The following is a 20,673-nucleotide window of genomic DNA, read 5'->3' as shown; positions in this document are numbered from 1 at the left end:
AAACCACATGATCATCTCCATAGATGCTGAAAAAGCATTTGACAAAGTTCAACATCCATTCATGTTAAAAACTCTCAGAAAAATGGGAATAGAGGGCAAGTACCTCAACATAATAAAGGCCATCTATGATAAACCCACAGCCAACATTATATTGAACAGCGAGAAGCTGAAAGCATTTCCTCTGAGATCAGGAACTAGACAGGGATGCCCACTCTCTCCACTGTTATTTAACATAGTACTGGAGGTCCTAGCCACGGCAATCAGACAAAATAAAGAAATACAAGGAATCCAGATTGGTAAAGAAGAAGTTAAACTGTCACTATTTGCAGATGACATGATACTGTACATAAAAAACCCTAAAGACTCCACCCCAAAACTACTAGAACTGATATCGGAAGACAGCAAAGTTGCAGGATACAAAATCAACACACAGAAATCTGTGGCTTTCCTATATACTAACAATGAACCAACAGAGAGAGAAATCAGGAAAACAACTCCATTCACAATTGCATCAAAAAAAAATAAAATACCTAGGAATAAACCTAACCAAAGAAGTGAAAGACTTATACTCTGAAAACTACAAGTCACTCTTAAGAGAAATTAAAGGGGACACTAACAGATGGAAACTCATCCCATGCTCGTGGCTAGGAAGAATTAATATCGTTAAAATGGCCATCCTGCCCAAAGCAATATACAGATTTGATGCAATCCCTATGAAACTACCAGCAACATTCTTCAATGAACTGGAACAAATAATTCAAAAATTCATATGGAAACACCAAAGACCCCAAATAGCCAAAGCAATCCTGAGAAAGAAGAATAAAGTAGGGGGGATCTCACTCCCCAACTTCAAGCTCTACTATAAAGCCATAGTAATCAAGACAGTTTGGTACTGGCACAAGAGCAGAGCCACAGACCAATGGAACAGACTAGAGAATCCAGACATTAACCCAGACATATATGGTCAATTAATATTTGATAAAGGAGCCATGGACATACAATGGCGAAATGACAGTCTCTTCAACAGGTGGTGCTGGCAAAACTGGACAGCTACATGTTGGAGAATGAAACTGGACCATTGTCTAACCCCATATACAAAAGTAAACTCAAAATGGATCAAAGACCTGAATGTAAGCCATGAAACCATTAAACTCCTGGAAGAAAACATAGGCGAAAACCTCTTAGACATAAACATGAGTGACCTCTTCTTGAACATATCTCCCCGGGCAAGGAAAACAACAGCAAAAATGAGTAAGTGGGACTATATTAAGCTGAAAAGCTTCTGTACAGCAAAAGACACCATCAATAGAACAAGAAGGATCCCTACAGTATGGGAGAATATATTTGAAAATGACACATCCGATAAAGGCTTGACGTCCAGAATATATAAGGAGCTCTCACGCCTCAACAAACAAAAAACAAATAACCCAATTAAAAAATGGGCAGAGGAACTGAACAGACAGTTCTCCAAAAAAGAAATACAGATGGCCAACAGACACATGAAAAGATGCTCCACATCGCTAATTATCAGAGAAATGCAAATTAAAACTACAATGAGGTATCACCTCACACCAGTAAGGATGGCTGCCATCCAAAAGACAAACAACAACAAATGTTGGCGAGGCTGTGGAGAAAGGGGAACCCTCCTACACTGCCGGTGGGAATGTAAGTTAGTTCAACCATTGTGGAAAGCAGTATGGAGGTACATCAAAATGCTCAAAACAGACTTACCATTTGACCCAGGAATTCCACTCCTAGGAATTTACCCTAAGAATGCAGCAATCAAGTTTGAGAAAGACAGATGCACCCCTATGTTTATTGCAGCACTATTTACAATAGCCAAGAATTGGAAGCAACCTAAATGTCCATCAATAGATGAATGGATAAAGAAGATGTGGTACATATACACAATGGAATACTACTCAGCTATAAGAAAAAGGCAAATCCAATCATTTGCAGCAACATGGATGGAGCTGGAGGGTATTATGCTCAGTGAAACAAGCCAAGCGGAGAAAGAGAAATACCAAATGATTTCACTTATCTGTGGAATATAAGAACAAAGGAAAAACTGAAGGAACAAAACAGCAGCAGAATCACAGAACTCAAGAATGGACTAACAGGTACCAAAGGGAAAGGGATTGGGGAGGATGGGTGGGTAGGGAGGGATAAGGGGGGGAGAAGTAGGGGGGTATTAAGATTAACATGCATGGGGGGGTACGAGAAAAGGGAGGGCTGTACAACACAGAGAAGGCAAGTAGTGATTCTACAACATTTTGCTATGCTGATGGACAGTGACTGTAAAGGGGTTTATAGGGGAGGCCTGGTATAGGGGAGAGCCTAGTAAACATAATATTCGTCATGTAAGTGTAGATTAGTGATAGCAAAAAAAAAAAGGGCAGTTCCTGTGTGGTAACCTCCAACGAGTTCTACACAAGGGTATAAAGGGCATATAAAAGTGTAGGCAAAGGGTCTGTTTGTGTTTATACAGAGGATCAAAGCCTAATTGGGCTACCCCGAAAATGAACTAAGATACGATATGAAAAAGAACTTCCAACATCTGCACCCTCTGGAAGACTCATGCCAGAAGATGATCATCAAAAAACCCCAACAAAGATCCACGCACTGCTACAGCTGTAGATGCACTCATCCCACCAGTTCCTGGACCTGCCATGGGAATGAGGAAGGAGATATCTAAGCTGGCCTGTGCATACAGTAAAACAACAAAATTGGACTGGATCTATACTGTTGGAACTCAACCATGAATTTGGAGAAGTGCAAATTGTAGCGCTCCAAAGTCTTACAACTACAAACTATTTATTGTTAAAAGAACATATGGCATGTGAACAGTCCCCAGGAATGGGTTGTTTTAATTTGTCTGATTTCTCTCAGACTGTTCAAGTTCATTTGGACAATATCCACCATATCATAGATAAGTTTTCACAAATGCCTAAGGTGCCTAACTGGTTTTCTTGGTTTCACTGCAGATGGCTGGTAATTACAGATATGCTTTGGTTATGTAACTATACTCCTATTATGTTAATGTGTGTGTGCAATTTAAGTAGTAGCTTAAAACCTATACATGCTGAAGTTACTCTACAAGAAGATATATCAAAGAAATAATCAATCTTCCCATGTTTTCTTCCGCCTGCTACTTCTATAGCTTTTCTTCTTCCTTCCTAATTACAACCCTTAAATAGAATTCGTGCCTCATATCAAATTTACCGAGTATCATAATTCTTCCAAGTGGTAAAGATACCTCAAGACAAATGCTGGGCACAGAAGCCACAGGGCATAAATATGCAAAGAAGTAAAAAGCTAACTTTTTCAAACAATAAGGCTTCTCTCTCACTTACCAACTTCACATTTCCCTGTATGGCCCCGGAAGATGACTGGTTAGCCAGAGACGGGTAAGATTCCTCAAGGGAGGAACAACCTAAGACAGGCACAGTTGCAGGGGGGCCATCAGGTGAGAAATTGGGGATCAACAGAGGTGAGGCTTAGAACCTCACCCCCCCGTTCTGAGAGAAATCTTCTGCATACGTGGATGTTTTATTGCCCTTGTCTAGCTTGGATTAACAGATAGTCTACAGGCACACACCTGATCATCTACATGTGCTCTCTTACAACACTAAACTATGTTTTCTACCTTTATCTTGTATCTACCTACCACTTCAACATTTTATTAAAAATAATAATAATAAAGAGAGAAATGTGGTATCCACATATAAATCAAGTATAAAAACCAAATGAGTATTCATATTGGAACTGACTGTTTATAGTTCATAATGCATGAGCAAAACCGAAAGTTTCTGTGATGACTGCCCTTGTACTGTTCACTATGTAACTTATTCATTATGTAAGAATTTGTTCTACATGTAAAAACTTGTTTGTTATGCCTCAGAAGATTGGAGACTGACAAAAATTAGGCTTGGGGTGGAATAATGATTGTGCATTGAGCATTGACTCCCCTATACAGAATTTTATTGTCGTTAACAACCATTTGATCAATAAATATGAGAGATGCCCTCACAAAAAAAAAAAAAAAAAAAAAAAAGTAGATAGTTGTTGATGTAACTGATAAGTAAATGTTAGCTCTCAACTCACCCTGCCCTGTATTAACCTCAGTTCAATTGACCATGAAATATTTCTCAAAGTTTCTCTTTTATTTCCTTTTCTTTGCTTTTATTTTTCAAATTTTAAGTCCGTTCAGATTTTCTTTGTGATGATATTTGATATTAGGTGACTTACGTTAATGGAATGAATAAAGTTACGTTATCCCTTTTGTATAAAATAAATAACTTAGCCTTTCAAGTAGGTTCTGGAAAGATTTCTGATCAGACCATAACCATATACTTTCTGATACTGACCTTTTATAATTCAATTTTGCAAATATTTAATTTCTAAATCAAACAGTAATTAAAAGAGATAGTCATAAAGTGAAGACTTTTTTACAATGCATTTAAAGTTGTGAGATATTAAATATACGAATTAAAATTTACTGTGATTTTGAATCAAATATAAATGTGGAGAATCACTGTTCACCATCAAATCTGTAATCAATTGAGAAACAAAAAAGAATTAACAGATGTAAAAAGAACTAACAGATGGTCTAGTTTTGTTTCACTGATAAAGTTCTAGCTTATTTGAGAGAGAAGAAAAGTAGTTTTCATAATTTTTTATTCTGCTTGGAATAGCCCATAGAGGAATGTTTGAAACTGTAAAAAATAGACATTATTTACCCATGTTGTTACCTTCCACTATTTTGGAGCATGTGCTCCAGGGAGCAGAAGGATGGGGGAAAAGGGTGGGGCCAGATAGAAAACAAAGTGTCCCTGACAGCTCTGGCTACGTAAGAAATTAAGACGAAGACTCTGACCCCAGTGAGGTCACACATCCTACTCCTAAAGAACTGTTAAGTAATGCTGGTCAGTGGAAGCAGCCAAGAGAATGTAGAGAAAATTCCTTCCCATGAGTGAAAATAGAGTACTTAAGAAATAAATCATCCAATCCACTTTTAGGTTTTTATTTTTATTTTCAAAATTCAGTATAAAATACATGTCATGTAAAGTCTAATTTTCTATTTGGAATGCTAAAAAGTGACAATTGTAAATCTTCCTGGTTAGCATATTTAGGTTGATGTTAATTTTTTTCCTTTCTTTTTGTCAATAATATACTCCAATTATAGATGGCCAGATTATATAACTGGCAAATATAAATTAGCTTCTGGTTGAACTGAGATACCCCAAAGGACAATAAACAGTCTTTTTCATTTTGTTTCATTAAGATAATATTGATAATAAAGATAAGCTTGGTCAGTACCAGAATATCCTTCATGTACCAGTTCAGTGATTTCTTTAGCTTGTAAATCAAACTCCTTTTTTCTGAATTACCACCATCACAAATACTCATGTACAGACTTACAAAATTTCTCTACTATTAAATTATTTTATTATCTATTTATGTTTGATATCCCTACCTTAAAAATTTCTTAAAACCCTTGAAAATTACAGATATTCAATACATATTTGGTAATTTGACTCCCATATATTTTTGTTTGATAACTAACCAACTAGTGGAATATTTCAGCCTGTGCCAACACCAGAGACATCCCAAAGAATATCAGAAGTAGAATGAAAGGGCATTTGAAATAACTCTAAGTTTCTCACTTTCTATGTATAAATTGCTATTCATTTTAGATTTCTACCTACTATGTAATTTATTTATGGCACTACCCCATCACCTCCCAGTTACTGACATAACATCAATATTTCTTTGTAAATGATGCCAAAAACAGTGAGGTAAATCTTTTCCTTGACATTCTATATTATTTTTCAAGGTACTTCCACGTTTAAGCTCTGAGTCATGTTTTTCTCCTATTCTTGGACCTGATCAAACCTCCATTTATAAATAGGTCTTAAACACTGTGAATTTAATAGTGAAAAAACTATTAACAGATCTCTTCCTCTTTCTCTCTCATGCTTATTTACAAAATGTTTCAGGACTTCTATTCATAGGATATAGGTGTTAGGTGTATTATTTTAACATCATATAATGAACTGGGTTTTCTACTTGCACATTTCTTAATTGTAATGACAAAATAACTCATTTATATCAGAGGATGGCACATCTTAATTTACTAACATGTATGCTATGGATTCTAGCTGTCTGAGGATGATTCACTGAGCAGCAAGAGGAACCTGCAGAAGGAAAACAAAATAATGGGGAGTAGAGCAGATATTAAATAAAGCATATGAAGCACAAAGCTTTGCAAAGGAATCAAAAGAAAGAAAGGAGAGAATAAGAAGATATGTAGGTAAGAGAACAGGTAAAAAGGAAATCTTAACTAAGGGGAAGGAAGAAAGTTGAATCACAGAAATTACATATTTTATAAGACCTTCAGGACTTCTGCTCTTGATGCTAATAACTGACCTCTATTATTACAAATTCATCTAAACCCAACTCCAGATTCACATCACCTCAGTTTAAGCAGATCTTTGATAATGAATAAATTAGTTTCAACCATGTTATCTCAGGTTTTAGTCCAGAGGTTGTATGTATCCTCTGCTGATTGACATCATTCATGGATAACAAAGCATCTAAGCCAGGAATGCATCAAGAGTCAGCTGGCAATTTCTTATCACCCAAGGTGCCTAAAAAAAGGAAAAGTTGTATAACTCTAGACAATCTTCTCTTTCCTTCTTGGTAACAAGCAGTCTAGTGGCAGGACGGCAGTAAACGTGAACAAACTGTGAGCTCCTGGGGAAGTGTCAGAACCTATCCTTAGCAATCACTATTTCAAACTTAAAAAAGGGAGTCTGTTTCCCATTTTTAGTGCAAGAAATTCACATGTGGAAAGGTGAGTTGAAGGAGGATATTCTTTTTTGCACAATATTAGAGAACAAAAAGGGGGCTTACATTAATAGTTTCTATGTAAAATATAAGCATTTGTCCTTTCAATTCCAAACAAGAACTAAAGTTTGACAGTTTATATTTTTTATGATGCCATCAAAAATGTAATAAAATCTGAATTAACAACACATCTAATGCATTTAATTTTAGTCAATCTAATTACAGATGGATCTAGAGATAGGAGGTAAATTTAAGTGTTGATTGAGTTGGCCTTAAAGAAACTAAATGAGAATATACACAGCAAGTATAAACCTCAGCACACAAATGTGCACAAAAATACAATGGCAAATTTCTCCTGAACCAAGTGCTACCATGAGTATCATCTCTAACCAGTATGTTAATTCAGTGTAAAATAGTCAAATAAAAGTTTCCTCAGTCAACTTAGCCTTCCCTGCTTCCTTTCTTCCCAGGGTAGGGAACAATGTTGGAAAGGCAGATGCACAGGCAGGACATTGACAGGAGTGGCTCTGATATATGGTGAACTTATCTCCTCATGTAAATCCAAAAAGATATGTATGGTTGGGTCACCATGTTACTTCATTGTTACCTCAATCCACTTCATAAGGTGAGATGTCCTTGGTCTGCCTCTTACTTTAAGTCTTACGACCAGTCTTTTTGCTACAGCTGTCCTACCTCAAACTATGAAGACTCTTCAAGTCCCAGTCTTCCCCATCTTCCTCCCTAACTTAAAGATATTTTGATGTCAGGTATTGGAAAGTGAGTTAAATAATAGGGATTGATGTTAAAGTGTAATAAGAAGTATAGGAGTGATTTGTCCTATAACTGATTCATTAGAATGGAAGTGTCAACACTGTGGGTGACTTTAATTTACTGTTCTGGCCCTCCCCTCTTATCAACAGGCTGGGTGTTACAGTTCCAAATATTATCTAATCTTATAATATCAGCAACTAAGGGACATCTACCTTAAGGGCATTGATAAGACACAAAAAGTTGTGCTTAATGACCGTCTCTTAGCCAGGCTTCATTGTTATGCATCACTAAACATATCCTTTAATTGCTCTAAAATATTAAATTTGTTGTCAGAACAATGCAAATTAAATACATTGAGCTCTTGTCCCTATAAAAATGAGAAGTGAAGATATATATATAAAAGAAAGTCTTATATAGAAAGATTCATAGAAAAAAATGTTTTTCATAATAACCCAAACTGGACAATCCAAATGTTCAGCAACAGGATAAGGGATAATGACCAAACTGATCATGATACACCAGTTCCATGGGATACAACTGAATCATCAAAAGGGGAAAAACTATTCTTGCAACAATTTAGGTGATTCCCAGCAAGATGCTGAGAGAAACAGGCCAGAGAGAAAAGTGGGAATGCTGAATGATTTCCTGTATGTGAATTCAGACAGGATAAAAATCCAAACAGTAGCTGGTTGAGGAACTGAGAAGGTGAGGATTGACTGGGCAAGGACTGGGAATTCTGAGACAAGGTAAATTTTCTGTAGTAACCAGGGTGGGTTACTCAGATGTATGCAAATAAAAAGAACTCATCACACTGTATGTCTTGTGTAAATTTTACTTGGACTACAAAAAAAAATAGGTAACATACTAATACAAAAATCATTTCCCAAAGACAGTCTGCATTTTCTTTACATTAGACAAGATTGGATGAAGTTGGGTTGATAATAGTGCCACGAGCTGCATAGAGTGAAACAAAGTTGTTAGTAGTCCTAAAAGAAAAAGGATGATATAAAACTTCTTCCTCCAAACTAGAGGAAAAATGCCACTTTGAACTGAAGTGATATTCCAGAAACATATCAAGACACAAGATGGCAACACCATTTCAACTAATACATCATCAGACCTAACAAAAGCTCTCACAGATAAAATTTGTTCATAAATATTTTGATAATTCATTTTATTATTTGGATCTTATTGTCCATACACAAAATCTGATTCATTGGACATTTCACATTAGTGCACATTGCAGGCATAAATATGTAAATAGGATGGGAAAGCAATTGAGAGAGCTCTGTGATTATATCCAAAAAAAGTAGAATGCAACTTAAAAATTAATTTTTTACTTTGATATTTGATTTTTCTACACAGAAAAATTTTTCAAGCAACAAAATTTTTAAAATGAGAATTCAATTCACTCCAAAAACTTAATCAATTGCAAGATTACATGAGCAGTATCTATAGAAACATGTGTTTTTATATGTATAATATTCATATATCTGTCTCAGCAGAAAGGTTCACCATGTTTGATTGAGAAATGATATTTTCAGATGACTTTAGAAAATAAGGAAGGAATCCATTTACTATTATTATTATTACTGAATTGAATGTTTAGATTTTTCCCCTTGTAAAATGTGTGTTCTTTCTCATTATGACTACTTGCCTTTTAATTTGCTGAATATGCATGCACTTATTAAAAAGTCCACGTTCTTTCCACTTAAGTCACACTTTAAGTCTAGATATCATACACTGTCATCAAATGATTTCCCTCCCCTCACCACATATTTCCACATTTGTTTCTATTTCTTTACCAGCTTCAAACAGTCAGCATGAAAACTAAAAGAAATGATAGAGAATTAGAGGGAAACATAACTTTAAAGATGGCAAAATCACATTGTTTAATTAATGGTTTTATTAAATATATGACATTTTAATTTTACCTTCTCATTTCAAGAGAGTAAAAATAAACATGTCCTCAGATTCTTAAAAAGTATTTAATCCAGAAAATTTGTTCTTACATCATTAATCATTTTCCTTTAAAGAAAAATAACATTTATTTTATCCATCTTTGCAAGTAAATTTATCCAGTGCCTAACTGGTGTGATAAAAGAATCATAGCTATTTGAAATTTTTCCACTGAGTGGTGCTCCTACATGACTATAACTCTGTGGGGAAAATAAGTTCCCAGCCTGGGGCAAATAACCTTTGAAGCCAAAATCAGTAAAAGGGAGAAATAAGGTGGGAGAAGCCTGTTACTGCTTACAAGCAGTCATCTACTTCTGCTGGCCTGTGTCTCATACACCCAGGCTGCAAAAGGACCCAAAAAAACCTCTCCAGTCCAGGTGAATGCTTACTCAGTACCCACTTCGTAATCATTTATTTATATGAAGATGGACAACTTCTCTCCACCCCTTGGAAACAACTACTGGTATGGAGATGCACTAAGACCAGGCAAGAGATTCAGAAAATATTGTAATGTTATCCACAGCCCACCCCTCCAGAAATCTCACCTTACAATCTATTCAGTTCCCATCTTCTGCAATGGCCCCTGTGTGATAAAACTGGGTCACTATGACTAGACTAAGAACATACAATTAAAACAGAAATAAAATCATGATAATCCTCAAGCTTGAGGATTCAGCTAGGTTCAAAGTCCTATGCAGTTTAAGTCCATAGCTCACCCAATCCATAGGCAGTCAGTAGCTGAATGGGTAGGCAGTTCAGAGCACTCATCATGTGGCAGCTGCAGCCAGAGAGGGGGTCCAGGCAACAAGGATTGTAGAAGAAAATAACCTTAAGGGCTATAAAATACATGTTTTAATGATACAAGAATAAGCAACCAGCTGGTAGGATGCATGCAAGAGAGTGGTCCTGTGATAGGACAGTGGCAGAAATGGGGTCTCATTCTGGTCTAGTACACCAGACCTTCAGCCCCCTCCCTGTGGGAGTTATAAATGGGTCAATTTATAGGGCTATGGTAGGTACATTCACTGGCCAAAAAGATAAAACAAAACTTCCCTGTAAGATGCCCTGTCTTACTGGATGTTTTGGGTACACTACTATGATCTTTGTGGGCCACTCTTCTGTTACTCCAGGAATACACATGAGACCAGCTTCCAGGCCTTTTTCCCAAGGTGCAAGAAGGGCCAGCTGTTGCTGGTCCACGTGTTGAAATGTCCGTGGCCATATCCATTCAAGAGAATCTCCAGGGTTTAATGCAGTCGGGGCTGGCAGCAGGATATTGCTCTGCTGGTCATATCCTGGCTTCAATAACTCCTCTTTGGTTTTCACATACAGATGTATTGGAGAGACAGCAATGTGTGTTAGCATATCCACAGGGCTCAAGTCTCCTTTTACAGGGCTTCTCATTCAAATGCCATAGCACTGTCCATAAGTGAACTGACAAGTCCCGTAGGTTACTAGGGTCCAACTTCAGGTCAGATTTCAACAAACCATTGTATCTCTTTATCATGCCTGTCCAGTAGGGTTATATGGTACATGCAACTTCCATTTTATTCCTAATTGCTGCACCCATCCTTGTAATGCATGTCCAGTAAAGTGGGTGCCTTGATTGCACTCAATCACCTGTGACTAGCCATAGGCTGTAAAGATGTGCTCTAAGCCCCTTTTTGTCATTTGCGATCTGCACAATGTGCTGGAAAAGAAACCAACAGTCCAGTAGCTGTGTCCAACAAGTCACAGCATACTGATATCCTGGTATGACCAGAGGCCTTATATAGTCTACCTGCCACCTGACAAAGGCTATCAGCCCCTTTGCTATTGTCCCATGTTGCTGTGGGACTCAGTGTTAGGATATCCACCCCGAAAATATATTCAGGGATAGGAGAAATGAACACAGTATACACCTTCGGGGGTGTACACCCTATCCCCAATGGGATTTGGGCTTTATTCACTCTAATTGCCTTACCCCCATAGCCATCTATGACAGCAGGGGTCCCAGGAAAATGCTCAGCATTTCCATAAATCAGAGAACACTCAGCTCCTGTGTCCACCAATGCCAGGATATGTTGTGCATTCACATGGGACCAATGAATTGCTAATTCTACATGTGGCCTCCTGTCCCTAAGGTGATGGCCTTGATGCGACCCTCAGTCTAACTGCAACACCCAATCATCCTCCTGTGGGGGTGAGGGCCCAGGACCCCAGGAAGTCTTGCAGGGACACAGGTCGGACATGGGGCTTTGACTATGGCTTCCATGTGGCTGGAACTACTGCTCTGGCTTTAATTGGTGCCACAGTTCTAACAAGATTCTATTGGGCTTCCCATCAAGTTTTTCTTTCACTGTCCCAGCCTTTATCAAATCAATCCACATCTGGGTCCTTGAAACATTCGTGGGGCCTTTCGTACCTCTCCTTTCAGTTGTGTCCTGTACTTCCTTCTGGGCTCTTATTGTTTCAACCTCTCCAAGATCTTCTAAAGTACGAGTAGCCTCACTTATGGGTTGCCTTATGTAAGGGACAAGAATAGTCACTGGGGACCCAAAGAAAGTTGGGGTAGCTGTATGAAGCACCAGATTTCTCATTCGTATGGTGAACAACTCCTCATCAGGACCCTGGGGTCCATATTATAGGTAATATTTTTGATGCCTAACTCCCATAACACTTGCTGGAACTCTGCATACATTTTTCAGCTAGTGGGTAAGTATGGCAAATCACCCTGATTAGACCAAACTGCCCTGACAGCAGCTGTCAGCCAGTCCAGGAGTGTCTGATTCCCTGAAGTGTGACGGGCACTTTGCAACCACTGTCGAAGGAAAGGTGAGTAGTCAGGGAAACCAGTCTACCCATTTCAGAACCCAACGTAACAATATTTTCTACCCCCATATCCCAAAGACACAAAAGCCATGGGCAGATGTTCTGATGGCTTCTGACAAAACTGAACGCTCATGTCCACCAGTTTATCTGGTTATAGGGGTGGAAGAGAGTGCTCCACAACTGGGGGAGGGGGCTGCTCCTTCCCCTAAGGAGCCCGCAGTTGTTGCATTTTTATTTTACAACTGGACTGGCCTTTTATATGGGAGGAGCTGGTGTCCCTGGAAGTGGCCTCAGCAACAGTTCGGCCCTTGCCTTCATCTTCTGATTCCTCGCCCTGACATCTCATCTACCATCTTCAGGGCTGAAAGCACTGTTCCTTCCCCCCACCCCCACCCCATAGCCTTCTGTAACAAGGATTCTCCTGATTCCTCCTCCCTCACTGCTAACATATATTCCAGGAGCATGACCTGTCTTCTCAATAACTGTCTCTCACTCCTGAGGTCATCCCCAAAGTCATCACCCAGCTCCTCCAAGTGACCCTGAAGTGTATCTCTCACTTCAATAACCCTTTCCATTATCTCAAGAAACAAATATCTCTCAATCCCGGCTGCCACATGGCCACTCAGGACCTCCAAGCAGTCTTTTATCTCATGGAGGGCTAATTCCACAGCTTCAGGTGTCTCCACCTTTCCCCAATTCTAGAGAAGGGCCTACTTATGTAGAAGATACTTTACCCTAGACCACTTTTCCACTAGGAGTTCCCCAAGTGGAAGCCCCATGGATAGGGGGCTCCTGGGTGAAGCCACACCCTCCGCCATTGCTGGAGGGCACAGTGAGTCATCATACCCCATCACAGCAGCCACCAAGGCCTTCCCACCATCTGCAGGGGGGTTTCCGTGTAGATCCCTGCCATTTATAGGGGCAGCCTGCCCAAGCATTGCACCCGTGGAGACAGGTTCAGGGTTCAGAGGTCCTGCTATTTCCAGGTCTAACTCTTGGGGAAAGTGTGTTCCCAGCCTGGGGCAAATTACCTTTGAAGCCAAAATCAGTCAAAGGGTGCAGTAACATGGGAGAAACCCATTTATAGTTTACAAGCAGTCATCTACTTCTGCTCACCTGTGTCTCTCATGCCGTGGCTGCAAAAGGACCCCAAAAATACCTCTCTAGTTCAGGTGCCCCACCCATATTGTAATCACTTATTGATATGGAAATGGACTACTTCTCTCCACACTTTGGAAACAGCTACTAATACAGCAATGCACTAAGTCCAGGTGAGAGATTCTGGAAATATTGCAATTTTACCCACAGTGACCAGAAACATTTTTAACAGATCTTCAATACAGAAATCTTTACATTATATTTGAGTGAACTGCATACTTGTATATTTTTCCAATTAAGTTACGAACTACTTAAATCCAAGAACCATACTTTATTCATCCCTATATCATTACTACCTATTTTACTACCTGGAATGTAGTTAATAGTCAATAAAAAGTTTTTAATTATGAAATATTCCTTACCCAAACTGTTTCTTAGCCACCCAAATTCTACTTTTTATTTTAACTTTGATTACCTTAGTACAAATATCATTTATATTTCAATTTGAGTTAACAATTTTCCTAGTTTTTAACATAAATAATCTGGAAGTTGAAAGGATTTTGAATTTTGCACAGGTTAGTTTAATTAGCTGTTTTCCTTCTAACATCATGTTGTAAGTTAAGAAAATAGGCATCTTAATGAAGCATGTGGTGATGGTAAGAAAGAAAATGAACTTTTCAAGTGTATGTAAATATGGGTAAGGAATGAATCTTGTAGAGTTATTTGACAAAGTCAAATAGAAATTTGGAGAAGCAAAGTAACTAGTGAAGTTTGAGGAAAAAAAGGAGATCACTAAAAACAAACATCCACTGTTTAACATTTTTGCTGGAATTGGACGGCTGCCCATACTCCCCTCTACCTCTTCAACCTGCTGATTCATTCTATACACATGTAAATTTATGTCCATTTTTCATTTTTTCCAGTGAAGCTCATTCCAAATTCTAGCTACTATACATACTTTAATATGCTAAAGAGAATAAATTAGTATGAATTCTCACAAAACTTGTTAAAAATGTGTTTGTTTCTATACCACATTTTCAAATTTAGTGTTATATTTCTTCCAGGGTTTCCCTGAAGCTGTGTTTTTCAAATCTGGCTGCTTATTCTCATAAGCTGGGGAGATATTAAAATACACTGATATCCACACATCAGTGTATTTTTTAAAGCACTCTTGGTAATTCAAATGCACATTTATGGATGAGAGCTACTGCCAGAAATTGACAAGAACACTTGATTGACTTAGTGAACATTTTATGTGTAACTGATGATGTCTTCAAAATCAGGCAAGGGAATGATATGTTAGAATGGCTTCTGTATATGAACGGAAGCAAAAAGTATATTTTATAAGAAGTATAAAGTATCAATTTCCAAGACAAAGATTTTAGGGAAGCAACTTTGAAATGAAGGGAGTTTGCTTCCTATTAAAAAAATAGTGTCTACTTTTTAAGTCAAGGACATTCTATTTGTCCTCTTTCCCCTACTTATTCTTCCCCTGAAACAGCACAGAAGCTACATACAGTGCAGTGGTCTATTTTTACCTTTCTATTTGTGGATTTCTTAAAAAGAAAACATGACCTCTAAGGAAATTGGTATTTAATGTTGTAAAGCATTCCTTTTAAACTAGAACATTTGTATTTGAATAACTTTACTTTGGAAAAAAACTCTTATGTTTAAATGTCTTAAAAGGGATATTAATTTGATGTATTTAAGTTCTAAAAAACAGAAACTGATAACAAAAGTGGTTATAAAAAATGAATGTGACACAGCAACACTTTTTAATATATATTTTTTTCCTTTTACTTAATACATATATTTTCCCAGGGCTAAGGTTCTGTTTTCCCTAGAGCTAAGGTGATCTGATATCTCGATTTGGCCTAGAAAGCTAAAGTTTTTACATCCTCTGTTTTAGGAAATGTTCATGTCAGAATAGCTTACCCCAGAAATAAGTACTATAGGTATCTTCTTAGTGATTTATCTAAGATGACCTCATTTTGTGCTGGTGCACAATGTGATTCATGATTCCTTGTACTTTGTCCACAAATTGTTCCATTTGTCTTCTAGGATTCAATCAGTTCCAAGGCTTTGACTTTATTTTGTATGAAGGAATCCTGGATTTCACAAAATTTTAGAGTTTAAAGACAGTTGTGATCTTCTTGAGACCACATGTTTATCTTAGAAGATATTGACATTGAAGACAGATAGATTCATTTAATCTGCTAGCTACTATTTCAGGAAGCCTCTGTTTCCCTGACTTTGACTTTCCCTAAGGAAAGTCTTTACTTTCAGTTCATTCTGAAGTGTGGAAGTGAAGGAACAGGTCTTAGTTAATTGATTTGCTGAGCCTTCCACATTTTGGTGCATTAACCAGGCACCATGAGATATATCAATAAGGAATGACTTTTGGGGAACAGCGTTACATACAGAGACTGAAAATCTTTGTCCATCTCAGGAGTTGGTTATAAATGTGTGCCAAATCAGTTTGGACTAGGTGGTTTATGATTAGTCTTTACTGACTATTGTTTTGAATGAATGTTTGGCTAGTTTTAATTGCTGACCAAACTTCTAGGTAAGCAAGGACCAACTGCTTTGTCAAGAACTTGCAAATTTGATTTTTACCAGCCCTAAAAAGGTACTATTGAAAACCGTGGTTCAGTTATAAGGAAGAGAGAGTCTTTATGTATATAGTCATTTAGGTATCTGTGGGCTTGGTTTCTCAGCCTGGAGCGCAGAGCCATGGATCCCTTTGGAGTTTCTCACAGCACTGGCCAGTGCTATCAGACTAGCAGCCCCAAATTTAATCTCTATGTTGTTCTGGGCCAAAGGAAGGAACAATGGGTAAGCTCATTGCTTGGTTCATATGACTTTGAAATTTTCGTAAGTAAAATGTTCCAGCACCCACTTGGTCTCTAGTTAACAAGCTACGTAAATTCTGAAAAAGGCATTAGATAGCAGACATCAAAACTCTCTCTTTGAAAAAAAGATTTAGATGGGCAATGAGGCCCATCTAGAATATGTGATATTCTTTGGTTAAGACAGACAAATAAATAAATTTTTGCAAATCAAAGACTTAAAAGGAAAATTTTAAGATCTATCACTAATAATCTGGAAATCAATTTTTGCTCCAGAAATCAAGAAAAGGTTGGAGTGATTTGAATTAAAAATATTATTATTAATATCAGAATGGAAAGGAAGAAAGAATAAAATATTATTTTATGCATATTCACCTGGTTTAAATTAAGAAATCTAAGGACACAAACTTAGAGTGGCTGTGGAAAAGAGGCTTCTTTTATTGAATGTGTTAACTGGTAAAACTACTTGGAAAAAACAACTTGGATTTATATTGTTAGATTGAACAGTTATTTATGTCTTATGATATAGTAATTTTGTTCTTATATATATCCAAGAGAGTTTTTAATATCTGTGTACCTGGAGGCATCTGAAGAAAAGAACATAATGATATACCCTAACCAACCAGACACTAATCCAGCAGAGAATGGGTGAACATATTGTAGAAAATTCATACAGTTAAATATCACACAGCAATGAAGATGAAGGGAGCACATAAATGAATATTGGTGACAAATAGTGTCAAGAAAGCAAGTCCCAGGATACTAGTCATAGGACACAATTTCATAAAAAGTTCAAATATAAATAAAATATTTTGGTATACATATATTGCTTAAAAAGTAAAGCGGACTCTGATAAACCCCACATTCAAATCCTAGGAGTGATAGCACAGGGAAAGAGCACCAAACAGACAGGAGATGTTGGCATTAACTAATCCTCATCTTTGCAATGTGTTTATGGATGTTCAACCTATCATTAAAATAAATAACTTTTTAGAAAGTATATTCAATAATAATTGTTGATACCTGTACCAGTGAAGTTAGTGTGTAAGAAATCAAAGATTTTGATCAATCCAGGTATTGTTTTGTTTTTTTCAATCCAGGTTTTTGCACTTCAATTTCAGAAGGTAAGGGTTTGGGCCAGTGCATAAACCAAAAGGGAAAAGAACCTGTGTGAGCCGGGCAGAAGATCGAAGATTAAATACATGTGCAATGCTGCAGAGGGAGAGAACAACATTTGACTAAAAAATGATGGGCAAAACGGACCACAGTTTCTGTGTCAGATACTAGCTATGTGCATTAGAGCAATCTCCTGCCCCCTTTTACCTGTGGGAACCTGGGCATAGAAAGTTCACAGAACTAGGAAGTGAGAGAGTGTGTGCAGTTCACCAATACATCATAACAAGATAGCAGCTGCTGGATTGTGTTATGAAAAAGAAAATCTTAGTCACAAAACAAAAAGTAGAAGAAAAGAATACTAATAGCCAGCAAATTATGCTGGACTTCCACAGGAGACAATGGAAAAACAAGTAAGAATCTAAAATCTTGATGAAATCCTGAACTGATTAAGAGAATGATAGAAGAAAAGAGAAAGATCAGAGCATGGCCCCTGACTTCAGGTAGATATTGCTGTCATAGAAGGACATACGCTCTGTGCTTCAAAAATCCAAAACCCAGGAGTGACCAAGCTTCAGGAAAGGCACATACAAAGGTACAAGCTGCTCCTGCTCCAGGTTTCCAGGGCTCAGCCTCCAGAAATTCAATTCAGGAACCTGCAGAGACAGATTGTTCAACCTTGCTTAGTTCCTGCATTATTTGTGAATTTTTCACATTTCTCTCTGTTGCTGATCTCTAATTTGATTTCATCATGGTCAAAGAACATACTTTGTTTGATTTCAGTCCTCTTAGATTTATGGGGACTTATTTTACAGCTTACTATACAGTCTATTCTGGAGAATGTTCCTTGTGCACGATAATAAATGTATTGAAATATGTGAGAAATGTGAGAAGTAAATGTGTTGAAATATATAGGCTCCTTAGGATTGAGGATTTCCATATTAGAAGGCAGAGACAAAGTCTAAACGCCACCATGATGTGTCACTCAACAAGGGCCAGAGGAGTAGGGATCCAAGAGAAAAGGCAAGTTAGAAGGGTTTGAATTTGCAGCAGATTTGTTGACTTTTCCAGAAGGTACCAATGTAGCAAATGCCTCTCCCTGAAAACGGAGACACCCCTCCCCTACATGGTAATTGGATGTTGCCATAATTAACTACTCACTGTGTAAATCCTTCTTACAGAGAGCAAGGACATAGGCCCAGATGAACAACTGACATAGGAAGCCTGGCACGCTCGGGAAGCTACACTTATCACTCCCTGACGGAACACTGAGCCTCTGCGATCGTCTTTGGCAAGAAACAGGAGGGTCAAGACTGAGCAATGAGTTTGGTGATCCTCCATTTGTTTGGGGAATCATCTATTATAACTGAAATGGCTAGTGTTTTTTAAATGTAGTGCATACAGATTGATTCTGAGATAAACTTGTGTGTTGCATTAACTCTTATGGATGCTGAAAAATGAGGCACATTAAAAGAAACAACTTGGTTTTGAACTAATGGAACTTCTGAACTAGTGAAGAAGCCAGAACTGCCTGAAGGAAGACACCGGAGGTGCTGTAACTGCTGAGTTAACCCCAGTCCACCAAGGCGTGGAAAATAGGCTTGACTGCCTGAACATGAGCAAAATTAGAATTTTGGACTTCAGCATAATAATTTGGGACTTATTATTTGAAACATTCTTATATTTTTGATATTCTTTTTGAGTCTAATGTGCCTTCATATATTTTAAATGCATAACCTCTGGTGAGCAATATTAGACAACAAAGCTGGACATAATTAGAGGAGACAAACTGAATAGAAAGTAAAATTTGAGCCTAAGGTATCTGAGAGCATTAAATTCAACTTAATTAATGTGGTTTTCTAGATTCTTGTTAGAGCCTTTTGGGAGCAGACACTAAACTGCCCGCAGTGGCGCCAGGAGGTACAAAGGAACAGTGGCTGTTCTTGGGAGAGCAGTTTCATGGCAGCAGGAACTGAGTGCCCTGGCATCCTCCTGGTGCACTCAGAGGGAGATCACCACACCCTCCCTAGTCATGGGGCTTATTGGTTAAGTCCAATGAATTAAGAGAGAACCTTGAGGATACTAAGAGGCATCTCCATGGCTGTGACTTCAAGTTCTCATTCAAGGATTCCCATGAGTAAAATTTATGACTTCTATTCTGACTTCTTATTTGTTTCTCTTACTGAAGGACAATCTCCTTGACTCATATTCATTTCAGGAAGCTGAAAGTATGGCTGCTCCAACTAAAGTAGAACTGTTACAAAAGCAGCAGTGTTGTACATTGTCATCCCATTCAGTACTTTGGCTTCTAAGTGAATATTTTTAACATCATTCCTTGAGCAACACAGTATTTAAATTACTATATGATCCAACAATTCTGCTTCTGGAACTATATACCCAGAGAATATACCCAAAACAGTTGAAAGCAGAGACATGAATGGATATTTTTACACTCATGTACATAGAAGCATTTTTCACAATAGCCCAAAGGTGAAAGCAACCTGTGTATCCATCAGTGCCTAATGGATAAACAAAACTTGGTATGCATATGCACAATAGGATGTTATTCAGCTCTTGAAAAGAAGGAAAGGAAGGCACATACCAAACATGGATGAATCTTGAAGGCATGATCCTAAGTGAAATAAGCAAGGCACAAAAAGACAAATGCCATAGAAGTCCACTCATTTAAGGTACATAGAGTTGTCAAATTCATAGAGACAGAGGTAGAACAGTGGTTGTTAGGAGCTAGGAAAAGTGGTAATGGGAAATTACTGCTTAATGGGTATATAGGTTCAGTTTGGGAAGATTAAAAAAGAGTTGTAAAAATCCATGGTAGTAATAGTAACACAAAAATGTGAATCCACTTAATGCCACTGAACTGTACACTTAAAATGTTAAAAGTGCCAAATTTTATATTATGTATATATTGCCAGAGATTATTTTTTAAAAACCTTGTTGGTGGAAGCAATAAATGGATTTTCTAATGCATTAACATTATGTGAAGGCTCGTGTGTGACTTCTCTGAAATCATGTGTTTGAAGCTTTTGTTGCAAACATGTGTAAGTTCATCTTGTATATTAGTTTTCCTCTGTAGAGCTTTCACTCAAAAAAGGCTTTTGATGGGTAAGTCCTTTGTGAGGCTGGAACTTCACTGTCTTTTTTTTAAACCACTGTTACTTTTTCAGGGAAAAGGGAGCACAAACGTCTAACTTGTGTGTTTATT

This window comes from Manis pentadactyla, chromosome 1, assembly GCF_030020395.1.
Source record: "Manis pentadactyla isolate mManPen7 chromosome 1, mManPen7.hap1, whole genome shotgun sequence".
Lineage (NCBI taxonomy): Eukaryota > Metazoa > Chordata > Mammalia > Pholidota > Manidae > Manis > Manis pentadactyla.
This window is presented reverse-complemented; position numbering follows the sequence as displayed.